This window comes from Canis aureus, chromosome 5 (assembly GCF_053574225.1).
Source record: "Canis aureus isolate CA01 chromosome 5, VMU_Caureus_v.1.0, whole genome shotgun sequence".
NCBI classification, from domain to species: Eukaryota; Metazoa; Chordata; class Mammalia; order Carnivora; family Canidae; genus Canis; species Canis aureus.
In genome coordinates, this window is record NC_135615.1 from 60,867,140 (window position 1) to 60,893,583 (window position 26,444).

General features: G+C 40.5%; 1 long non-coding RNA gene across 17 annotated transcripts in view; it reads left to right on the top strand.

Moving 5' to 3' along the window:
• Window positions 1–26,444, top strand: part of LOC144314342 (uncharacterized) — a 154,973-nt gene that overhangs the window by 110,169 nt on the left and 18,360 nt on the right. For 5 of the 17 annotated variants that reach the window (XR_013380178.1, XR_013380138.1, XR_013380151.1 and 2 more), the window contains 4 exons: window positions 2,056–2,310; window positions 4,578–6,992; window positions 10,497–10,614; window positions 12,883–13,144. The exons of 5 other annotated variants lie outside the window; for them this stretch is intronic. This is a non-coding gene — a long non-coding RNA (uncharacterized LOC144314342). Of the gene's footprint in view, window positions 1–2,055; window positions 2,311–4,577; window positions 6,993–10,496; window positions 10,615–12,882; window positions 13,145–26,444 lie in introns of those variants that run through there. 7 more of the 17 variants (XR_013380147.1, XR_013380142.1, XR_013380145.1 and 4 more) reach the window with 5 other exon arrangements.

A 26,444-nucleotide genomic window follows, 5' to 3' on the forward strand; every position in this document is an offset into this window, starting at 1 on the left:
GCTTCCCATTTGCTGCTTGGAAGTACATCCCTAGTCTTGACATTGCCCCTGCCTGAAGTTATTTCCAAATCCTCCCCTTCATCTTGGCCAATGGGTCTTGTTTTTGCTGGGGAAATAAGCCATCTATCTTCCTGTTTCTCCCTTCCATGGGGCCCTAGAGCAGCTGTCCCTCACAGTGCCAGGCTTCTCTCACCACACCTCTGGGCGAAGAATGGTGTCGCATCCTTGAACACAATGGCTCATCCATTTGACACAGAACCCAGGCTGATTGGGGGCCTCCCAAGGAATCTTGTGATTGGAGGTGGAAGGCTAGTTTTTCTTAGTTTTAAATCATTAAGGGTTTGTGTCTGGAGTTGCTAGGAGCTATTTTTCCTGATATGTGCAGAGAAATTTTCTGATGTAAAAGAGAATGAGATTAAAATAGAGACACAGCAAGATTGAGGAGAGAAGAGGAGAGGGTGTGATGTGAGATGAACATGTCTGGGATTCTGATATAAGGGGAGAGGGAAGGGAGGGGTGGTGGGGAGGGGAGGAGAAAAAAAACATTTTCTAGATCTCTAGCGGTTTGCACTTTCTGTCTGGGGCTTTTTGTTCCTGGAACTCTTCATTCTGTGAGCCACTCTGGTATCCTTCCCATCCATGAAAGCCAACACCTCTCTTCTTGCCTAAGCCATTTTGAGTTGACTTTCTTTGTGACTTGCAACTCAAAGGGTCCTAACTACCTGTTGGGGTCCTGCTGGCATTATTGAATGTCAGGATTTGCATATAGAATCCCTTTCTCTCCCTGGTGAAGCCTCTGCTGCTTGATAGCACACAATGCCCTCAGGTACCCTCTGAACCTCACAATGTCCTTACTGGGGCCCTTCTTGGGCACACTGTGCATAGAGCTATGCCTTGACCATCTCTGATTCCAAACTATTTATTCACTTATTCAGCAAGTGTTTATTGAGCATAAACATGGTGGAAGTCCAGCAATCAGTAGAATGGAAATAAAGCCACATCTAACTAAGAAGCAATGTAAAAGTAATTCATTTTTTCAATCAAAAGCAATGGGAGATCAGAGGAAGTAGTAGCCATTGTGAGTGGGGCCTGGAGAGCCTCCATGGGTGTTATAGAAGGGCGGGGAAGCAGGATTGGGGCATGCAATGGAAGCAAAATATGTGAGCTCAGTGGAAGGTATTGAAGCTCCAGACGGAAGAGGCTCAAACAATCACAGCAGAAGGCTGGACTTGCAAAGTGCTATGAGGAGGCTGAAACAAGGTGCTGGAGCAGCCCATCCTTTCATGGCCCTGCTGTCTACTTTGAGTTTGAGTGTTAATTCTTGGAGGAAGGCTCTACACTTTGGTATGTTGACAGTATGAGGAACCTTCAATCCTCTACCCAACTGATTGGCTAAGGAAATAATTTCAGGCCTAGGGAGATGGTGAGTTCGTTGCCTTAGGAACCCAAGAGTCTTATTGTCACTGTGCATAGTGCTCCACACTAAGGCTGGCACTGCCTCTGTGGCTGTAATTGGCTGGGTCTGGGTGAGGGTAGTGAGCCATGGGCTGCCTGGAGGAGGTGATCAGCAGCATGCCTGCCTTCCTGGGCAGGAAACTGCCTTCTGCTCCTTCTCTTCCTACAAGTGGAATTTTCCATGGGAAGATGGAAACATGGCTTTCCCCCATTGATAACATTTCTCTTGATACCATTTTAGTGGGCTGAGATGGGTTGGCTTCTTATGAGATGAGAAAGAGAACTGCATTTTTAGCTGGCTCTAGGGAGGAAAGATTCAACCTATTTTCTGTGTGTGTGTGTGTGTGTATATATATGTGCGTGTGTGTGCACACACACGTGCACATGCATATATATCTCCCCAGAAAGCTTTTTCCTGTAGAATAATTTGTTGCAGGTAGATCAGAGCACTTTCCCAACATCTCTTGAAACTAAACTACCCTGAATAGGGTATTGAGGTTTTCTGTTCTTTTTAAAAATTTTCCATTACTCTTAGAGTTTCAACAAGATAATCAAGTCAGTTTTAAAATAACTTGGATAATCAAACCTTTTTCCCTTCAGTCCAGACCTCAACTGTAGCAAATATGAACCTGCCAAATATCCTCTACCCCCACCTGGATTTCCAAGTCCTAGAAATCGGTTATTGTATGTCCTTGCCTGGAAATACTAGAGATGCTTGTAAGTGTTAAAAGTAAAAGGAATGCCTTTGATACTTAGCAGAAGGCCCGCCTCCTTCAGAAAGCTTCCTGACCATGCCAATATTCCTTCACCTTTTCTTGAGAATCAAGGACAACGACAACGACGACAATGATGATGGTAAATGCAATTTATTGGTAACCTGTTATGGTCCAGGGTTCTATGTGTATTATCTCATGATAATCCCCACAAAGACCTTGTGATGTAGGAGTACTAATAATAATGATAATAATTATAATGATGGTGACAATATAATGATACTGATAATGATGAACTAGAGGCATATTTTTAATAAAAATTTAAGTTCAATTTAGTTAACATACAGTGTATTGGTTTCAGGGATAGAATTTAGTGATTCATCAGTTGCATATAACACCCAGTGCTTATTACATCAAGTGCCCTCCTTAATGCTCATCACGTAATTACCCCATCCCCCTACCCCTTTCCCTCCAGCAACCCTCAGTTTGTTTCCTGTAGTTAAGAGTCTCTTATGGTTTACCTCCCTCTCTGCATCTTACTGTATTTTTCCTTCCCTTCCCCTATGTTCATCTATTTTGTTTCTTAAGTTCCACATATAATTGAAACCATAAGGTATTTGTCATTATCTGACTTATTTCACTTTGTATAATATCCTCTAGTTCCATCCATGTCATTGCAAATGGCAAGATTTCATTCTTTTTGTTGGCTGACTAGTAGTCCATTGTATATCTGTATCACATTTTCTTTATCCATTCATCTGTCAGTGGACACCTGGGCACTTTCCATAGTTTGGCTATTGTGGACATTCCTGCTATAAACATTGGGGTGCATGTGCCCCTTCAGATCACTATGTTTGTATCCTTTGGATAAGGCTGGGTTGTAGAGTAGTTCTATTTTTAACTTTTTGAAGAACTTCCATATAGTTCTTCAGAGTGGCTGTACCACTTTGCATTTCCACCAACAGTGAAAGAGGGGTCCCCTTTCTCCACATCCTTGCTAACCTCTGTTGTTTCTTGAGTTGTTCATTTTAGCCACTCTGACCAGTATGAGGTGGTATCTCATTGTGGGTTTTTTGGTATTTCCCTGAGTGATATTGAGCATTTTTTCATGTGTATGTTGGCCATTTGTATGTCATCTTTGGAAATGTCTGTTCATGTCTTCTGCCCATTTCTTGACTGAAATTTTTGGGGTTTTTTTGGGGGGGGGTTGAATTTGATAAGTTCTTTATAAATTTTGGTACTTGCCCTTTGATATGTCATTTGTGAATATCTTCTCCCACTCTGTAGGCTGCCTTTTAGTTTTGTTGATTACTTCCTTCACTATGCAAAAGCTTTTTACCCTGATGAAATCCCCGTAGTTCATTTTTGCCTTTATTTCCTTTGCCTTTGGAGATGTGTCTAGCAAGAATTCACTGTGGCTGAGGTCAAAAAGGTTGCTGTTCTCCTCTAGGATTTTGAAGGATTCCTGTTAGAGGCAGACTTATCATGAAGCTAAAAAAGCTTAAATTTTAAGTTTCAGGGTTTCTTACTTGCATGGACCCCATTCAAGGACCCTGAAGAGGCCCCAACGATGTTTAATATGGTCACATGTTTTGTAAATTTTGGAAAAGTAAAATCTTTTAACTGCAGTCAGTTAAGACTGCTGTCTATTTTTATGCCAGTGCCCACTTTGTCACCATCCCCTTGGTTTGAGTGGCTCTGTCTGTAGTGGTCATTGGCATGTTTAGGATGCACCTAAGGGGAAGTTGAGTTTGGAATGCATTAGCTTGGGTTCAGTGGGTGTACTTAAGAGGTGTTCAGTTAATTCACAATCTAGTTGAGTTGTGCCATCTAAGAATACTCCCACTGTCCTCTGAGCCAAGTCATCCAGTGTAAAGAACAAAGCTACTGAGGATAAGTAATTATGAGTGTTGACTTTTCAAAGTTACTTAAGGTGAGTCACTTCACAAGGAAACCTGAAATGCCTTGAAATCTTAGCTCATATATAGAAGAGACTTATTTGAGATTTTTCTCTGTTTGATCATAATCCTAAAATTTGACATATCACTATAAATAAGAAGTTGTAAAATGGAAAGAAACTTTTCTCAACTATCAATAAGAGAAAAGAAAATTTATTCAACTGTGTTAGAGCAAAGGCTGAATTTTAGCTTTCTAGTCTTTCAATAGAAAATATCACAAAATTATTGTTGAATGAGGGGATGACTAAAAAATGTGAAAATGTAGGGAAAAGTATCCTGATAGTATATCAGATGGTTAACTAACAAAAATATTATAGTCTAGACTTTGTAATGTTTTTGGTATTTGTCAGCTTTTTAGAGTTTTGTAATTTGTTGTGTTCTCTTTTATCATTCTAAATAATCATTTTCATACCTAAGTTTGTATTCATTATTCTGAATTTTTTTCTTAAAGAGGGACCCTAGAATGATGGAAGTATCAGGCTACACAAAGGCTGGGCTCAGTCTGGAGAAAACTCAGGGAAGTCAGAGATAAGTGATTTCTCCTTTTTGTCTGGCCAACCATCTGGCAAATCAATGGATATTCTTTGTTTCTCATATGTGTTCAATCTCATATCAATGGTAAGAAAATGGTATTAACATTTTCTGGTCATCAAATATTCATTACTGTGAGCAGTACCAAAGCTATTTTAAATGATAAGGTTCTAGAAAAATCTAGAAAAATTTTGAGGGGCTAGGAGAGATTATACTCTGACTTCTCCAGTGGTCCACAAGTTGCTTTTTTTCTGAGATCATAATTGGGTACTGTTGAGACTGTCCATGTCTGCAAAAAGGAGAGTATACCATTTTTCCTCAGGGTTTCAGTGGGAGAGAAGCATCCTCCTTCATCAGTTATTGACTAGGGAAGCACCTGGAGTCTTTGGGAAGGATGGCAGAGCATTCACGCAGTAGGCAACTCACACAGTTGTCTACTGGCGTAAATAAGGCTGGCCTTACAAATACAGAGGTTCCTGTACACAGAACATAAATATAAAAGAAACAGTAGAAAAATCTATCCAAGAATGTGCTTCCCCATTACCAGTCATTGAAAATCCTTATATGAGAAAGTTTCTTGGTTTTTAAGTAAACTCTTAAAATGCGAACTTGGCTAATAGATGGCCTTCTTCTCACAATTCAGAGAGGAAATGAAGTTGACAGACATTTCAGCTTTCCCTTGATAAATTTCCCTTACAAGTTCAGCAATGGCAAGTGTTCAAACATTAGAGAAAGGAGGGACTGGGCATTTTGACCTCTTTTCCCTTGTTTTACCTGTTTTCAGTTCATTGCTATACTCTAACCAGTTGGAACCACAGACCAGTTCTCTAGCATATATGAGAAAGGCAAGTTTTGTCATCCGTACTGTCGTCCCCTCACTTTCAGGTCCATGTCACCAGTGTAGATGATCCCTTTTATAATTTTATGACTGCATGTGGTCAGGTTGAATCATCTTAGTACATATCAAATAAATATCCAGACCTCCCCCCACAAAATAAGCAGATTTCAGATGGACGGACCCCCACAATGGAAGGTTTTCATAATCCACTGGGCCCACTTAGGTGAAGGGCATGTAATTTAGAAATGCCAAGTGTGTAAAGAAGCCCTTTTTCTCTCTTAATCTTAAGATGGTTAAAAGCATGGACTCTTAACCAGATAACCAGTCATTTAACTTGCTAATTTATCTTAAGAAAATTACCTTCTCTCTCCATGACTCAGTTTTCTCATCCATGAAATGGGTAATGTGATACTTCGCTAGTCAACTGCTAGTTTGTTGTCAGATCCATCCCTGTACTTCCTTTGCTCTCTTCTGTATCACAGGGAACTTGTTTCCAATGATCCTTTGCCCTCTGCCTTTCATGCCAATTCTTTCAGTAGGAGGCCTTGACAGAAGATTGCTTGGAAATGCAGCCGGAGGAAGAGAGAGATCAGGGTATTCCTACCCCAATCTTTTTTTTTTTTTAAGAGATCTTATTTATTTATTCATGATAGAGAGATAGATAGAGAGAGAGAGAAAGAGAGAGGCAGAGGGAGAAGCAGGCTCCATACCGGGAGCTCGACATGGGACTCGATCCCGGGACTCCAGGATCACGCCCTGGGCGGAAGGCAGGCGCTAAACCGCTGAGCCACCCAGGGATCCCCCTTCCTACCCCAATCTATTTCAGCTTCCTGTGAAGAGCTCTTAGCAGTTGTGTCTCCTCTGTGACTCCAGAGCCCACCAGGTAGTTCCTCCCTCCACAGTCTCAGCTCCTACGTGCAGTCCTCATGATAGTTCTAGTTCTTGCCAGTTGGCCTCAACCTTTGGGCACTAGAAACACTAACTCCTCCTGTTGTCTCTCTAGCTCCAGGGTTGGTAGCAGTTTCCCATTTTTGCTACTCTGTGAGTGGCTTCTCACAGCCCCCTGTTTGGCCCCTCAGTGATTCTGTCACATGCATAACTAATTCCCTGAATTCAGCTCCTTCTGTTTGAAAGACCTAGAGTGGTTTCTTTTTCCTAGATGGACCCTGAAGTTGCAGATACCAAATCCACAGGGCAATCATGAGGTTTGAGTTAAGGTCTACAATTTTTTAGTCTATGCCCTGGAAAATAGCTATGGTAGCTCTCAACATTACCTTCTCAGCAATGATTCTGAGAGCACAGTATATGGATTATTATTATTATTATTTTAATCTTAGTGGTTACAATATGACATCACTTAAAGCAGAAGGATCTGAAATGGACACGCCTGCCAGGGAAGACTATGGAGTGCCTCTAGCTCATGTGCAGTTTCCAGTTTCCATAGAAACCAAGCAAAGGAAATTTGCTAAAGGAAGCCTAGGAAAGAAGTAGATTCAGGTCTGTATGATTATGTCTCAAACCCTTTAACACACAGCAGACTCTCATTACTATTATCTTATTGTCTCTTGAATATCTTTTTCCTATAAGATGCAATAGACTCTTTCTGTGTAGAGGATGACACAAAGTATAGGATTTCTTTGCCACAGCACATTCTGTATCATATCCCTATAGGAATGCTTCTGAGGCCACTGTTATTATGTTTATCTGCCAAATTGCTGGCTAAACCCAGCTTTTGCCATTCTGTGAATATTCAGAGATTGTTTCTTGTCTGCTGTTAAGATACAGGAGCAAAGAACCAAAAATACTAATTTAAGCAAAATCCTAGAATGGAGACAGGCAAACTGAAATCCCATTTAACATCCTGGCAATGAGACCTCAACTAGAATGGAAATATTAAATTCTCCTGCATAGAGAATGGATAGAGATTCTTGGGTCATTTGATTACAATCAAATTCCTTGGAATCCCTCTTTAGCCATCAGAGTCAGAGGCAGGAATGAGAGAGACAGCTCCAAGTCACACCTGCCAGAATTTGATCAATAACCAGGCAATCATGCCTCAATTTCCAAGCAATTTTAAAATCTTTTCTTTAAAATGCCTTTGAGAAGGAAGATACTGAAGGAATGAGAGGGGAATGCAAGCAACTAGGATACCAAGGTGAACTTCACTACTTTTCTGTGCAAAAGGAGGCTTGCAGGTGTCCACCAGATGACTCCTGGGGTACTGGCAAGGCTGGGGTTAGTTATGATTGCTTCTTGCATAATGGCCTCCCTTGGATAGTTCAGTGCACACTTAGCACAGAGTAAATAGAAACAAGCATGGAGGATAAATCCCTGTACAAGATGAGAAAAAAAAAATATATATATATTCACACACACACACATACACACACACACACACATACACTTTTTTTCTTGGTCTCTGCTCCTATTTCCTGACACAAAGCTTCTAAAACCCCTTTAAATAGGGGTGCTAGGAGAAACTTTTGTTCTAACATTTAGTCTTTGACCCTGGCTCCTGATGCTCCTAAGACCTTTGTAATTTCCTGAGTGATAGGAGCGTCTGACAGTAAGCTCCTAAATCCCTTGGAATTTCCTGGGTGATAAGAATATCTTTTGTTGTAATAAGGAGCTCTTGGTGGGCTCCAGGATAGGGGCTGGTCACTAGAAAGACCAAGCCATGATTCAAAGCTTGAAATTTTCAGTTCTGCTTTCCCCCATTTCCTGGAGAAGGAAGAGGGAAAGAACCTGGAAATGGAATTAATAATCAATCACGCCTATATGATGAAACCTTCATAAAAATCCCAATAGTGTGGGGTTTGGAGACCTTCCAGGTTGATAAACACATCCATGTTCCAGGAAGCTTTCACACCCCAACTCCACAGGGATAAAAGCTCCTGCACTTGGGGACCCTTCCACACTTCATCCTATGTATCTCTTCATCTGGCTGTTCATCTCTATCCTTTATCATATCTTTAATTATATAATAAGTGGTAAATGTGTTTTCCTGAGTTTTGTGAGCTGTAAATGATGTAATCCACAGAGGGAGTCATGGGAAATTCCTATGTGTAGCAAAGTCAGGCAGAAGTTGTGGATAATCTGGGCACCCAAGATTTGCAGTTGGCATCTGAAGTAGCAGGCAGTTTTGTGGGACTAAGCCCATAACCTGTGGGGGTCTGTGCTAACTCCTGTTAGAGTCAGAATTGAACTGGTGTTCAATTTGCTCGTGTCACCAAAAATTGCTTGGTGTAGGGAACCCCTGCTCTTCTAGTGTTAGATATGCTATGAGTGTGGTAGTAATGTGAGAGTGGAAGAGAAACACAGGAATGTGGTTTTTTCATTACATTTCTCTTAAATACATGTGATTGGATTGCAGCATGGAGGATAGGACGGCAGAGAGGAATGAGCTCTAGGCTTGGAAGTTCTAGGTATTAAAAGCTCTGGAGCCATCTTAGTTCTGCTACTTTCAAGCTATGTGATCCTAGGCAAATCGCTTCACTCATTCATGTATTTTTCACAAGGGGCTTGGGACAAAGAGTATATGAGTCAGTACAAAACATTGCCAAAATTAGAAAAGCATGCTTGTGAGTAAGCACATGATACACATACAAATACCAGAACATCCATCAAGCAGCATTTATTAAACACCTACTCTGAAACCACTATTACTATAATAATGACATGGTGAAAACAACGCAGACATCTTTTCCACATGGGCTGGCCATGAAAGTGTGTGAGAAAAAGCTAATGTTTCCCTGATGGCAGTAAATAGGAACTCCAGATCAGAACCACAAACTCAGTGCTTCCTACATGGCCTCTCTCAAGCCTGCACTTGGTAGAGCCCCTCCAGTCATGTCTTATTGCTCTTGTAAGGGTTAGTTTTACACCCATGGTTTCTGTGACTGCAGACAGTGTTGTTGCAGTAAAAGCATCCTGCATTTCTCCCATGCCTCTTCTTCCTAGCAGTAGCCTGAAATTCAAAAGCTTTCTCACTGCACTTTGATTTTTATAGAGGGACAGGTCTTCACCTTATGGTTGAGGTAAAGAATACAGAATATAGGGATAAAGGTTTCCATCAGGCAGGCCTTGATTACCATGGCATCCAGATGACCACTTAAGTCATTCCAGGGAGAGTCATCCCAAAGGGAACAAGGGGACTCTCAAACATGCTATCATTTATGTTTCTTCATTGCAAAGTTCTTCACAATTGCCAATGAGCTAATCCTCCCAACAGGCCTGAGGAGGCAAATCAATACTATTATCCCTTTTAGAGCTCAATATTATTATCCACTTTAGGGCTCATTATCTTATCAGCCCAATTACTTCATCTTTAAAGTCTCATCAATGTCCTGTCAAAGCAATACCCCATTTTGTGATGGTAAGTCTTTGTTACCTGTAAAATGCTGGATCTGCTCTCCCAAGAGAGGCTGGAGCCAGAGTAGGTGTTACAAGAGACATCATGGGGCAGCATTCTATCAGCATTCAGGGTTACTTGAATATGAGGATTCTGAGTAACAGGTGCTGGGCAGTGATCCAGAGGCCAGTACCATCTGCCCACTGACTGGGTGACCTTGGGAAAGTAGCTTCTTCCTGGGATTTTTTTTGTGCATCTGTAGAATGGACATCAGAGTAATTCCCATCTGTCCTTCCACTTCTCTTTTCTCTTACACAGAGTTGTTAGAATAAAAGGAGACCTTAGCTGGAAATATCCTTGGGAAGGAAGTGCAGTAGAGAAATATAAGAGACGATAATGATGGTTTATATCAAAGCAATGATATCAACCACGTTGTTCTTTGTAAATATTTGGGCCCGAAAGCACTCAGTGGGCTCAATATCATGTCTAAGATGGCTGGTTTCAGTAGGATGAAAATCTGCCAATGTCAAAGATGAAGAAATTAAGACTTGCTTGAAGTCACCCAGAGGGATAACTGGCAAGGTCTAGAAGATAGAGTCAAAGGTCTCTTGTAAGGTGAAAACTCATACCAGTTTTCCTCTGACTCTCAGGAAACCAAGGTGGCTGGTCACCCACATCTGAGATGGAATCCCCATGTCTGTATCCTCCCTAGACTGAGCAGGTCCAAGTGAACTATGACCAACTTTCTCATGTACAGTTCACCCAAAGGTGGGACAGAAGATTCTTGGTCAATATGTGGTGGGTGATGCCTGAATGTCAGAATCTTCAGTAGTTACTGAGCTCATTTCTCATCCTCAAGGCCATCATAAAAACCCGGAGGAAGAGAACTTTATAACCTCTGTGAGGAGATGCCCTGAGGAATGAAGGGGTCAGAGTTCACCTTCAGTAATGACCTGCTTTCCTCAGGTTGTCAGTCTCTGCCTTCAAAGACCAACTTTAGGGCCCTGACCCTACCCAGCAGCATTGTCATACCTACACTGAAAAATCCACCTGGGCTGTACATGTATCATTATGTGATCTTGTTCTCTCACTAGGAAAGTTCAGGTACCTTATCCGAAGAACAAGAAGTATTTATGATCCTAACTACATTGCCAATACGAACACAGTATGAATAGTTGGTGTTCTCCACCTTTATTCTAGAGGTGTCCTTATGCATATGGCTTAGTCCAAAGTCATGTGATCATTTGAAGGTAGTATTTTGACTTGTGTGGTCTCAAGTGGGAATTTGAGGTCCAATCTGCACTATAGATGGAGGGACCTTTGGGGCAGTAAAAGAGGCAACTCATATGAATTCTAATGAGGCACTTCCTGTGTAAAGCAAAACAAGCTCCTCATTTTCCTTGGGTATGCAGAGAAAATGTATATGACTAAGTAAAGGTGAAGTTCTCATGGGATGGTAGTTGAGGAAAGGCCAAGAGAGCTCTCTTAGTTTATTAGTCCCTGAACCTTGGCATTGCCATCCCTCCGGACCTCTATCCTGGAAGTGAGCTTTCAGGATCCCTAATACAGAGTCCATAGACCAATATCAGAACCTTCCTGAAGCTGACTCATTAAGGGTAGCTGGGAAGTTCAAGGTGTAGGATCCTAAGGGCATAGCAAAGGCACCTGTTGCCCAGGCAATGCTGGGAGCCCCAGGGGAGGAGAGGAGGTGGAAGGAAAGTGTGAAGTGATAACTTGGGGTCAGCAGGTAACACAAATTTGCATTTGCAGGTGAGCTTTTCATTTCCAGTGGGTAGTTGGGGAAGGCAGGACAGTGATTCTAGATGTTTGCACAAGTCGTGTCATGACCAGACACAACTGAGGAATCAGGACCCTGGCAAATGGATTCTCATAGACCTGGACTTTTTACCCTTTTAGTGCTATTAGCCTTCTGGCAGTTTGATGAGACCTGTGAATTCCTTCCTAGAACAATGTTTTTCAATGCCTAAAACAGAATACATAGGATCACAATGATATTAAAATATAGTTATCAAAATGTTTTTTAAAACCCTAAAAATAGGCAATGTAGTAATATGTGTGCCTTTTTTAATGCTTTTAAAATAAAATAAAATGGTGGATCTAATAATGCCCTAACTTTAAAATGATGATGAAAGTGAATGGTATTTCAAGAATACATAACAACTATAATGTTATGAAAATATCTGTGATTTCTATTGACAACAGTCACAGGTACATACTGTGTATACCACTCTGGTTCATTGCCTTCGATTCATAGTCGAAGTGATTGCTAACTCTCAGCTAAAGCAGAAGTCAGCAAACTTTTTTTCTGTAAAGGGCCAAATAGTAAATATTTTAGACTTTGCAGGCCATATGGTCTCTGCTGCAGCTATTCGGTACTGTTGATGTAGCATGAAAGTAGCCACAGATAATATGTCAATGAATGTATGTGGCTATGTTCCAATAAAACTTTATTTATAGACAGAGAAAGTTGAATTTCATATAATTTTTACATGTCATGAAATATCATACTTCTTTTGATTGTGTTTTCCAATCATTTGAAAATGTAAAAAAATCCAAAACATTGTTAGCTCACAGGCTATGAGAAAACAAGCAGTAAGCCAGGTTTGGCCTGTGGGACATGGTGTGCCAACCCGTGAGCTCGAGAGTAATGAGAATAAAGATGCTCCATTTTTTATACACTCCGGGTGAAGAACTGCCATTCTAGAGGAGAATGGGGGAAAGTGGAAGATCACTGCCATGGTCTGAATGTTCATTATCTCCTCAAAATTCGTATACTGGAAAATCACTACCCAAGCTAATGGTATTAAGAGGCAGGGCCTTTGGGAGGTGATTAGGTCATAAGGGCAGAGCCCTCATGAATGAGATTAATGCTCTTTTGAAAGAGGTCCCAGAGGGCTAGCTCTTCCCCCTTCCTTTTGCTATGCAAGGATATAGTGAAAAGTCTACAGCCTGGAAGAGGGCCCTCACCTGACCCTGCTGCCTCCTTGATCTTGCACTTTCTGTTGTTTATAACAGGCTACCCAACCTATGGCATTTTGTTATAGCTACTTGAACAGAAGAAGACAACCAACTATAACAACTAAGACAACCACAGATTGGAAAGCTCATCAGAAATCCAGGTTCAAGGGCAGCTCGGGTGGCTCAGTGGTTTAGCGCCACCTTCAGCCCAGGGCCTGGTTCTGGAGACCCGGGATTGAGTCCCATGTCAGACTACCTGCATGGAGCCTGCTTCTTTGCCTGTGTCTCTGCCTCTCTCTCTCTCTCTCTCTCTCTCTCTCGCACATGAATAAATAAATAAAATCTTTAAAAAAGAAAAAAAAAAAAAAAAGAAATCCAGGTTCAAGAGTATCCCAGTTTAGTGAATTGATGGGAGGCAAGGGGAAGTGCAATGCTAAAGGCTTCCTGGAACTCCACACCAGCCTTGCAAGCGCTGACTTCTTGGGAAACTGGCTGGGAAACATAGGTGGACATTTCCATTGAGTGGTGGGTAGAGGCCACTGAAGTGCTATTGCTATGATGGGATCCATGCTTTAGTAGCCAGCTTATCTCTGCCAAGCACAGGGTCTGACACACAGCAGGTACTCAAACACTGTGTCAAATGAATGAATGGAGCCATGTGGGGTCCATGGCTGGTGTCAGCAGGAGATGCCCTTTCAGAAGCTGGGTAAGACAAAGGCAAAGAAGGGATTGGTGATGGTCACTATCTTTTCCCTGAACAGGGCTGTGATGTGCAAGTCAGGATCCTCTCATTCTTAGTGCCAGCTGCATAAGGTTTAACATTTATTTACTTGTACTCTGTATGTGTCTTTTTTTTTATTTATTTATTTATTTATTTATTTATTTATTTATTTATTTATGTGAGTGTGTGTGTGTGCGTCTTCATATTTAAAGTGAGTTTCTTATAGTCAATATATTAGTTGGATCTTTTTTAAAAAATATTTTATTTACTTATTTGAGAAAGAGGAGAGGAGAGGGGCAGAGGGAGAGGAAGAGGCTCCCTGCTGAGCAGAAAGCCCCGCACAGGGTTCCATCCCAGGACCCTGGGATCATGACCTCAGCTAAAGAGATATGCTTAACCAACTGAGCAACCTAGGTGCACCTTGATCTTTCTTTTTCTTTCGATACATTCTGACAACAGAGCAACCTCTGTCTTTTATTTTTTTTTATTTTTTTAAAGATTTTATTTATTTATTCATGAGAATACACAGAGAGGAGAGAGAAGCAGAGACACAGGCAGAGGGAGAAGCACGCTCCATGCAGGGAGCCCGATGTGGGACTCGATCCGGGGTCTCCAGGATCACACCCTGGGCTGAAGGCGGCGCCAAACCGCTGAGCCAGCGGGGCTGCCCAACCTCTGTCTTTTAATTGGTGCATTTAGACCATTGGTATTCAAAGTGATTATTGATGTGGTCAGGTTAATATTGACCATATTTGTTACTGTTTTCTATTTATTTTCCCTGTTCTTTGTCCCTATTTTTGCATTCCACTCTTTTTCTGCCTTTTATGTTTTTTTTTTTGTTTGTTTGGTTTGGTTTGGTTTGTTTTTCTAAGTAGGCTCCATGCCCAGCATGGAGCCCAATACAAGGCTCGAAATCAACAACCCTGAGATCAAGACCTGAGCTGAGATCAAGAGTCAGACACTCAACTGACTGAGCCACCCAGGAACCCCAATTGAACATTTTATATGATTCCATTTTCTCTTCTGTCTTAGCATATCAATTATGTTTCTATTTTTACTTTTTTTCATGGTTACCCTTGAATTTGCAATATAGATTTACAACAAATCCAAATTTATGTTCAGATTGCATTATACTACTTCACAGGTAATATAACTATCTTAAAATAACAAAATAAGCAAAATAATAACAACAAAATAACAAGCCTCCCTCTTGTTCCTTATATCATTGCTGTCATTCATTTCACTTATGTATATGCATCTGTATGGATAAGGTATATACATAAGCACATATAATGAAATACATTGTTGCCATCATTATTTTGAACAAACTATTATCTATTAGATGAATGAAGAATAAGAAAAATAAAAGTTTTCATTTTACCTTCACTTATTCCTTCTTCAGTAGTCTTCCTTTCTTTATGTAGATACAAATTTATGACCTATATTCTTTTCCTTATCTTTAAAGAACTTTGTTTAATATTTCTTGCAAAAGCAGATCTACTGACAACAAATTCCCTCAATTTTTATTTGTCTGAGAAAGTCTTTATTTCTCCTTCACTTTTGAAGGATAATTTTATAGGGTACAGAACTAGGCTGGTGGACTTTTTTTCCCCCAACACTTTAAATATTTCCACTCCACTGCTTGCAAGGTTTCTGAGAAGTTGGATATAATTCTTTGTTTCTCTATAGGTAAGGTTGTTTTTCCTCCTTGACTTCTATCAGGACTTTTTCTTCTTTATCTTTGATTTTCAAAGATTGAAAATGATATGCTTAACTGCATAATTTTTTCGTGTTGTTTCATTAATCTGCTTGGTGTTCTCTGAGCTTCCTGGATCTGAGGTTTGGTGTCTGAGACTAATTTGGGAAAATTCCTGGTTATTACTGCTTTAGATATTTCTTCTGTTCCTTTTCCTCTTTCTTCTCCTTCTGGTATTCCCATTATATGTGTGTTATGCCCTTTATAGTTGCCTCACAGTCCTTGGATATTCTATTCTGTTTTTTTCAGTCTTCGTTCTCTTTGCTTTTCAGTTTTAGAGGCTTCTAATGAGATATCCTCAAGTTCAGAGATATTTCCTCAGACATGTCCAGTCTACTGTTAGGATCAGTGGCATCCTTCATTTCTGTTTAGCATTTTTCATTTCTAGCATTTCTTTTTGTTCCTTTCATAGGATTTCCATTTCTCTGCTTAGGTCGCCCAGGTGTTCTTCCATGCTATCTTTATCTATCTATCTTGCATGCTATTCTTTATCTATTAAGACCCTTAGCATATTAGTCATAGTTGTTTTAAATTCTTATTCTGATAATTCTAACATCTCTCTTTCCCATCTGGCTCTGATACTTGCTCTCTCTCCCCAGATTTTAGTGTTTTTTTGTTTTTTGTTTTTGTTTTTGTTTTGCTGTTTAGCATGCCTTGTAATTTTTTTCTTAATAACCAGACATAATGTACCAGGCAGAAGGAACTGCTATAAATAGGCCTTGGTAAAGTGGTTATAAGTGTGATTTGGGAAGGGGAAGCATTCCATATTGGAATTGCATTGAATTTACAGATTAATTCAATGAGAATTGACATTTTTACACTAAGTTGTCTCCCCTAGTAACAAGGCATATCCCTTCCACTTTTTCATACCTTATTTGATGCCCTTTAATTGTTTTGATTTTTTTAAGGACATAAAATTATATGCACTGTTTGTCAGGTTGAGAGATACTTATAGTTTCACTGCTGTTTTGGCTGATCTCTTACTTTCTTAAGTTTCCAGTTGGCTGTTGCCAATATGACCTGTGTTTCCTCTAGAAGAAGCAGTAAGACAGTCTGTCACACTTTCTCATTTTTCCCTCTTTGTGATAAAGGGCATGTATTTACAGCCTAAAGGGATAGGACTCAGGGTGTGGTCTGAACAAAACTGATACAAGCTTATATGGAACCCTCAAACATAAACATTTAATGAAAGTTTCTAACCACTGAATTATATGGCTATGGATGTCAAGTCTGAATCCATCATAAGAATATGGGGCTCCAGAGCTGGAGTGGCTCTAAGAGTTATCTAGTTTACTCACTGGATGCTCTTGTCCTACGAATGGAGTATTAGCCTGGTAGCTGCCCAGCTGGTGCTTGAATGCCTCAGGAAGAGGAAATGTGCTACTTTGTGGAACAGCCCCATCTATATTCCTCAGCTGTCTTGGTACTTTTGCCTTCTGTTTGACCAAGAGTGTTCTTCTTGTCAGTTCTATTTATTATGCCCCCCTGTACCTTGTGTATATATCTGCATAGTGCTTATGTGTTTTATATTTTATATTGCAGTCATGTGCTCAGGTATCTGTTGCATTTACAGGGCTGAGAGTGCCTTCAGGGAAGTGGCCAAAACCTAATGTTTTTTTGTTTGTTTGTTTTTTGGTAGTTTGTTTGTTTTGTATATTTTTTTATTGGAGTTCGATTTGCTAACATATAGTTTAACACCCAGTGTTAAACACAGTGCTCATCCCATTTCTGTGTTCTCAGGGCCTAGCACGTACCTGGTACTTAGGAAGCACCAAGAGATATTGAGTCAGGGAAGCTATATAACTTCCATTTATGTACCTCTTCTGGTTCTCTTAGTGCCCTGATCCAGACCCTCAGCTGCTTGTCCTCTTTAGCCAACACTGTGTTCTTCCCTTATCTGAGAGGCCACTCACAGTTATGCCACTATAGCTACTGAGTCAGCTTGAGTCTGTGTGGTTTCATTTCCTGGCATCCACCAGTTTCTTGCCCAGTAAACCATCTGCCCTCTCCTCCTTGGCTGTTACTGTGCAACCTGGCCAACCAATTATGCATCAAGAGTTTTTGGTTACTCCTCCCACTTCCATGTGAGATCTGGATGGTGTATGGGATCTGACCTTCCAAATAGCTGCTAAGCCAGATGATGTATACTGCAAATGCAGAGGAGTTTACTCCCTGTGGGGTCAAATTTGACCAATGTACCTTCCTATTTACCAAATATTTTCATATTCTTTATCTTATTTCATCCTCACACTACCCTGGGTAGTACAAATCTTATCAATGTCGTTGGGGCACCTGGGTGGCTGCCTTTGGCTCAGGTCATGATCTGAAGGTCCTGGGATCAAGTCCTGAATCAGGCTTTCTGCTGAGCAGGGAGTCTGCTTCTCCCTCCCCCTCTACCCCTTCCCTCTGCTTATGTACTCTCTCTCTCAAAGCCTTTTTAAAAAATCTCCATTTTACACACAAGATAATGATATTCATGATATGGTTAATGATACTAAGTGACTTCAATATCATTGCTAGTAACTGACGTGGTAAGGATTTGAACCTGTCACCAAAATTTCTATTCTTTCTGTGATGTCAGAATTTATCACAATACATTTATACAGGTATAGCAACTGTTATAGAGAGTGCACCTATTAATTTTATGCCTCTTCCTATCACCAAGCTGAAGAGTAGTTAGTTAATTGAACACCTGGGCTCAGAAGCACCAAGGCAGCCTGATTGACATGGTGTTCCTGTGAGAATGACATCAGTCTGTTGTTTTCCCCAAGACACTGCTTTCTGGCTACTGTATCTAATTCCCAACAGGTGCCCCATAGGTGGGAGAAATTGGTAAATAACATTTGACCTCATGATCCAGGAAGGGTAACTAGAACAGAAGACAATTAAGGCAAGAAAGCTCATTGTACTTATACCATGTATCCAACCAGAGAAGCTAGAGCCTCTATAACTAAAAAACCTAAGATGCTTAATGGGACCAGGTTCATCCATAGAATGGTGAAAGAATAATATAGCACAATATAATCAGTATCCTAAAGTAGGCTGAGACTGTAGGTGCTACAGGGGCTGTGTGGTGCCTGTGTGTCATAGCTATCAAGGAAGGAATAAAAGAATTGAGTTAAACACTCTGACCTCAGCGGTAGCATTACCATGGTTCTTGCTGTGTGGCCACCTGCAGGCCCCATTTATCTTTAGACTTTTCTTTTCTAGCGAAGGATCATCTTGCTTAGGTTGGAAGACAGACGATAAACAGCCATGTCTTGTGGCCCAAGGAAGAAATGTTAGGAATTGATAGACCAGCATGATTCAATCAATATCACCAAGCAATGTCCATTGATGGGTTTTCATCTAGTTATTTCTCAAAGTCAAAGCTCTTCTAGTGGAGAAGTGGTTAAGACATCCACAGTCTGTTTGCCTCTATTACAACTGCTGCTGCTTTTGCCAATGCTCTTATCATCTCACACATGAATTATAATCATAACCATGATCCAAACTTTTATTCTTTCCATTCACTCTTTACATTGTTGACAGAGTTATCTTTTAAAGATACATCTTAGTGTAAGAGATTGCATTAATGTCCCCAACTTCTCTCTCCTCTCTGTAGCTACACCCTTTGCCCTCAGACTTTGTAGTTCCTCCCACAAAAGAAGAGAACATTTTCCACACTTTGCTTCTGGGTTTGACTGTGTGGTTTGTTATAGCCAATAGAATGGGGGAAAGTGATGATGTGCTACTTCTCAGCTCAGGATTAAAGAAGCTGGGGTATTTCCTCTTGCTTACTTGTGCTTCTGCCATTGCTATGAGAGGAACATTCTGTGGCTAGCCCATTGGGTCCAGGAATAAGATCAGAGACACATGGAGCAGAACTTCTCAAATTAAGATACCTCAACTAAGCCTGGCCTAGAAGAGTCTCAGCCAAACTGCAGATACATGAATGAACCTAGCCAAGATCAAATCAGCAAATGTAGCCTACAGCAGAGCCCAACCTGGTTTGCAGACTTAAGTATATACAAATTATTTTTGCTTTAAGCTAATTAGCTAAGCTAATTGGGAGTGGTTTGGTATGTAGCAACAGCTAACTGATAATTTACTATCTTATCATCTCACTTAGAAAATCTCCTAGGATGCCTCATTGTATGCAGCACAAAGTTAAACCCCTCAGCATGGCATTGCATACCCTTCAAATTTCTCTCCATCCTTATCTGCCTCAGCCTTCACCCACTCCATCTTCTCATCCTATATTTGCCATTCACCAAGTCTGTCAAGCACTTCCCCACCTTACGGCCCATACTGGCTCCAGATTTCTGAATCATCCTCTTCTTTACCTGATAAAATCTTGGTCATTCCATTAGCCTAGCTTATTGTCATTTTCACTGTAAAAATATTTCATTGTTGACCATATCACATGTTCATTTCTACCCTCATAGAATAATTAACCCATATCACTTGATTCCTATTTTTGGTGTTGCTCCCAAATATTGTATTAGAGAAGAGTAGATTGTTGTGGCAGACTTACTAGTTGCCCACCCAAATCCCAAATCTGTGTTCCCCTAGTCTTCTTTAATGTTACACATCCTGATTTTGTTCAAGGTGGCAATGTTCCCAACTAACCCTGAATGCCTCTCCACATTTTTCAGGATTCTGTTGCATGACTACGAATGCAATTTTGATGGATGCAGTTTTCATTTCAGCTTCAACCAAAAGGGATGTCCTTCAATAGGGTCCCAGGAGCTAAATGCTAACCATTTTTGTGTCTTTAACACCAACCAGAGTGGTAGGCACAGTAAATCCTCATTAGTGAGTTTTGAGTTGAAATATTCACACAATCTGAGAGCTAAAAGTTCAGGGGTTCTAGGTCTGAGTTTTATCCTTTTAGCAGAGATGGTGTGTAGCAATAGCTAACTGATAATTTACTCACTATGTACCTATACTCAACTGTGTGCGCCCAACCTCACTCACTATTTTCTCTGTCTTTGAGCCCATACCTTCATTGTATCCTACAAAAAATTGAACAGGATGGACATTGCTAATAAATGAGCCAGACCCATTAAAAATAGTATTCTACTCTCTACAAAAACTCAGAAGTCAAGGCTAACAGGCTTCTCTATGTGTTAATGAGCTTGACACCTTTTTATAACAAGAATGGAGCCCAGATGTTTATAGGGACAACTCTTACCTTTCTTAACCCTGTCCCCAGCTGGTGTTTCTAAACAAACCTTGACAACTTTAGGGAAGTTTTCAGGATGCAGCCTCCTTGCCCTCACCAAGGGGACCAATGGGGATAGGAGGGATAGTCTCAGGACTAACCCTGGAGTTGTGTTTTCTGCCACCTTCCTGATCCTAAGGACAGTTTTCTGAACCAAAGACATTTTTACAAGTTGTGGTCCATGAACATTCTACTAGTTTTGCCTTTCTTCTGATGTTTTTCTCTTTCATATATGATCAGGTTTCTCTTTTCTTAGAACAAAACAATTCCCCACTCCTTTTCTGACCAGTCATTCTCCCTGATGGCTATCCCTTTTTATTTTTCTCTCTTTCTCTCTTACTGTGCCTTCAATTCTTATCCAGCCATTCTCTTCTCAACTTGCTGAAACCTGGCTTCAGTCCCATGGCTCTACTATAATGGCTCTGGGTGAGATTTCATCTTACCAAGCCTGCTGGCCCTTTTCTTTGTCTTCATCCTCACCCCTCCCCCACTTCCACTTGGCTATTTGAAATAGTGGATGAGTGACTCCTTCCAGGCCTACTTCTCTCAATAAGATTGCCATAATCACAGCTCATGGTGAGCTCCCCTTTCTCAGCAGAAAACACTGAACAGTGTATTCACCATCTTATGGATACTTGTTTCTTCTAATGCATTGGAGGCTTCCTGAGACAGAGACCAAATGTTGAGGAATTTGATCTCCCTACAGATGGAAGAACCTAGCATGAATATGAGCTCATAAGTGATACTTAATGCAAGCTTAACTGGTTATTTTCATTCTCATTATTGATCAGTTTAATGTTCTCATTTCTCTCTTCTTGAATCAAATTCTATTCATTGTTTAAACTTATTCTAGTCTCTTCTCCTCAAGTCATCCCTTCTGGCTAAAGTTGATTAATCAGTCCCCTTCTAGACCATTGATACTATTGAGGACTGTGGTAGGCCAAATAATGGTGCCCCCCCACCCCAAATCCATGTCTTAATCCCCTAAACTTGTGAATGTTACCTTATATGGTAAAAGAGACTTTGCAAATGTGATTAAGTATCTTGAGATGGTAAGATTATCCTGAATTATTCAGGTGAGCCTTAAATGTAATTACAAATATCCTTATAAGGGAGAGGTGGAGGGAGGTTTGACTACAGAGAGCAGTATGACCAGGGAAGCAGAGATTGGGTAGTATAGCCACAAGCCAAGGAATGCTGGCAGCCACCAAAAACTGGAAGAGGGCAAGGAACAGATTTTCTCTTGAAGTCTACAGAAGAAACCAGCCCTGTCCACACCTTGACTTTAGTCTAGTGAAATGTATTTTGGACTTCTGGCATCCTAAACTGTAAGAGAGTAGATTTGTGTGCTGTTTTAAACCACCTAACTTGTGGCAATTTGTCACAACAGCCATAGAAAACTAATACAAGAGCTCTATGTACCTTCTGGTGTTTAGCTTCAGTACTGCCTTGCATTTTGTTTTGATGAACTCGAATATGAGAATTTTACTTCTTCAATCATATTGAAGGCTCCAAGAGGGCAGGACATCTCCCCACAATTTATGTCCAAAATTTAGGCACAAAAGATATGTTGGGTTGAATTTAGCTGAATATCTCAAATAAGTAGATATACCTCCTAGGTAGAAAAATAATGCTTAGGTTGATCAGAACATGAAGTCAATGGGTTTGACTGTGAGTTATTTGTCAGTGCAGTTATAGAGAAGACTTAAATATCAGTGAGATCTTCTACTAACTAGATGTGCTCAAAGTTCCTCTCGATTTCGAGGTACTTTGATTCCAAGAGGCTATGGATTTCTGAATACTGATGGGTCTTCCCCATATGGTGGTAGTGATGGCCTCCATAGAATCCCAGGCCTTGAAAGTTCATGCCCTACAGCCAATGCTATCAGTGTTTCAAGATAGAGATTAGTTATAACAAACCTTCTCATGTGAAAAGTATTTTATAGTTTTCAAAACATTTCTCATCCATAATCTCACCTGATTCTCAGAACAAGTTTCTGAGGTGGCATGGCAGGAACTATTTTTCTGCTGAGAAGTTGAGCTCCACCAAAGTCAAACATCTTGCTTAAGGTCATGCAGCAACAGGTTTATAGTATCAGTGGCACCAATAGCAATTTCAGTCTGAAAGCAATCCTGCCAAGCAATCAGGGAGCCATAATGAAGACAGGACCTGAGAACCTTCTATGTCTCCAGCACTGTCCATCTCTGTTCTGAAAGGCAAATTGAACACTTTGTCCCTGCCTTAGGGAAGTACAAATAGAAGAATCCTGAAGTTCTAGGACACTTGCTCTGCCTCCTGGCATGCAAATATCTAACAATGCAGGATAGAAGATTGTCTTCTGTTTGCTACTGTTCTTTGGGGTGAAACATCTCTTCTCCCTCCTGGCATGCAAATATCTAACAATGCAGGATAGTAGATTGTCTTCTGTTTGCTACTGTTCTTTGGGGTGAAACGTCATAGGTATTTTAAATTTCCATTTTATCATATCACATCAAACCCTTAAATATACCCAATTTCTATTATTTTTGTTTTTGACAAACTCATGTCCTTTTGGGGAGCTTCTATAGCCATAAAATATCTGACTTACATCTATTTGAGGTGAGAGGCATTAGGCAATTATTTCCCCCTTATGTGAGAACATATCTCTGCAATGAGAAAAGAAAAGAAGTAATAGAAACTTTCACTTCCATTTTCTCTAAGGCTATGCAAAAATGTAATCCCTTTCAATACCCAGTAAGCTTTATTATAATGTATTTTAAGGGGTATTTAAGTAATATATATATATATATATATATATATATATATATATATATATATATTAGAACAAATTTATTGAGCTGTGATTCATATACCATACAATTCACCCATTTAAAGTATGTAGCTTTTCTTTTTGCTTTTTAGTATATTCACAGAGTTGAGCAACCACTACCACAAACTAATTTTAGAACATTTTATCTCCTTTAAGAGAAACTACTCATTAGTAGTCAGTCCCCTACCTTTCCACCCCAATCCTAGGCAAACACTAAATACTTCTGCCTCTGTATATTTTGGACATTTCATATAAATGGAATCATACACTATGTGCTCTTTTGTAATGGACTTCTTTCATTTAGCATAACAATTTCAAGGCTCATCCACATTTTAGCATATAAACACTTCATTCATTTTTTACAGCCAAATAATATTCCAGTGTGTGAATTTACCACATTTTGTTTACTCATTCATCCATTGATGAATATGTGGGTTGTTCTCACTTTTTGGCTATTTGAATAATACTGCAATGGACGTTCACATGTAAGCATTCGCGTGGCCATGTGTTTTCAGTTCTCCTGGGTGGATTACCCAAGGGTCAAATTGCTGCTGGGTCACATGGCAACACTATGTTTACCTTTTTGAGGGACTTCCAAACTCTTTTCAGTATATTCATTTTAAAGGATTGCATGAGAGCTTTATGAGAGGGAAACAGGAGAGAAAGAGCAGAAGGATTTTCTTGGCAGTGGGGCCACTGGGAGCTGTAGAGGATGCTCAGCCCAGAGCATCAGGTCCCAGGCTGATCACTGTCATGGGAACTGATCCAAGTTAATCTACAGAAGTGCAGCACATCTCGAGGAGTGTTGGTTGTCCTTTGCCAAGCCCAAAGAGTGGCCTAGAATTAAATCTTTTGATTGGAAAAAAGGTGGAACAGAAGGTTTATTTTTGACCTTGAAGTAAGATGGGGAGATCAACACATTTTGTTTGTTAGCCCAGGAGATGGCTGTGAACAAGGGGTCATTGCCAAGGCTCTCTTCATACCAGCCCGCCTCACTCCATGGCAGGTCTAGCTGGGATAATTTTTCTGGCCACCTTTGTCCGTTCATCTGCTTAAGCTAGTTACACTGTCACTTTGAGCTCTGGCTCTGCTCTTTCTGGCTCTGATTCCTCTGGAAAGGCTGCTGTCCAGATGTTTGGGTATTTAGCAAATGCACTTTTTTGATGCCTTGGCAGGATTACTCTCAGATAGGGATGAATATTTGATGCTGTTGGCTGTTGGGAACATGTACACTGAAATGACCAGCAAAGACCCTGCCTCGAACTCCCTGAGTCTCTAATTCCTTTTATAGTGACAGCTGATACATCATTTAAAGGAAGCTCACCAAGGAGTGGAGGGAAAGCCACTCCTGTTTTTTTTTTCCCCTTTGTCCTCTGGCATGGGTGCTATACAAACTCTACCAGATATTAGAGAAGAGCACTATGTGTGGAGTCCCTCACATTATAGAGAAGGACAAAATGGCTATTTCTATCTTTCTTTGGGGCTTGCTTTTGCCTCTCTAAACCACTCCTTCCCCATACATATAAAAACCACTGTCTCACTTACTACTTTATGTTTTTTACCTTTTTTGACCTAAGATCTTAGAGAATTTTTAGACCATCCTCACATTTTACAAATAGATAAACTGAGGCTGGAGAGGAGAAGATAATTTTTCAAGGCCAAAGGTGGATCAGTGAGAGATCTACCTCCCATAACCTTTTTCACTGCCTCCCTGGCCTCAGACTTAACCCTTCTCCATCCTGAGACTCTTTGGTGTTGTTCATCATTACATTCCCAACTGTCTAGTTCAGTGCCTGATGCATGTTTCTGGAGCCAGGCTGTGGGGTTTGAATCCTGACACTGACATGTAATACCTATGTGTTCTTGTAGAACTGACTTAGCTATTTGTATCTCAGATTAGAATAGTGCCTTTTATAGAGTAAGGGCTCAATAAACGTTGGCTCTTACCATTATTGAATGAATGAATGAATGAATGAATGAATGATTCTCTGCTGATCCCCTCAGGGATCAGCTCTGTATCTTCCAACCTGTTACTCCCTTTTATAAACAACCATGTCTTAAACCTGTGCTGGGAGTTGGGCTAAGAAAGGCAGATTTATGGGGCTGATGTTTTTGGTTGGAAGCCTTTTTAGTGTAGCAACTCTCTCTTGGATGTTAGTCCAACCCTGCGTACTTTCATGAGGATTTCATAGGGATTTGGAGGCAGAAGCACAGTCTTTAAGCTCTGGATGCATTTCTTTGCTTTCATTTATCACCAATCTGTTTTATACTAGATCTTATCTCAACCACTTCATTCATGCGAAAGCCTTTGGATGCTTAATATAATTTTGTGAAGGTTTCTAAGTCCTTTGGGCTTTGCTTAGGAACATAGCAAACAAAATTCTCAGCATCTCAAAGGGAGGCTTAAAGGGATAAAAATATGAATTGTAGACAACCAGAGCTTTGCTGAACATTTCGCTTCTGGGTTTACAGAGCAACTGGTCTAATACAAATACTGTTATTTGGAAGTTACTTTGACCCATGATTGCCAGTGACCTGGCTGCATTATGCTCAGGGACTTGGGGGTCTGTGCAATAGGGTGTAAGGATGATTTGCATCACAGCCACCACTCCTGAAAAACAGCTGAAATATATAGCACACACAGGGCCAGGCAGAGCAAAGGAGGAGTGGGCAGAGAAACCTATGCTTCTGGCACTTTCTCATCTCTCTCTTCCTCACCTGCCCATCTGTCCTCTAATTCCATGAATTCAGAGATGTCTGGGATGAAAGTGATGGATGAAATCATTGGCCTTGACAGATACCATCCAAAGGAGGATACTGTGGGGCAATTAATGGACCAAAACTGTTGATATTTCAGATGTGACCCTTATACCAGAAAGATGCAGAGAGAGGCAGTGAGCCTTCCTGAGATGCTTCAACTTCTAAAATGTAATAGGTACCTGAGATTCCTAATGATCAGTCTGGGGGCTGCAATGGACTTAATTGGGAAGTTTTTGAAAACAGATTCCTTGGGCCTTAAAGTTTCTGATTTAGTATATCTGGAATAGCTTAGAAATCTAAATTTTTATGAATGTTTCCCCCAAGTAATTCTGTTACACAATCAGATCTGTGAATGCCTTAGTCCGT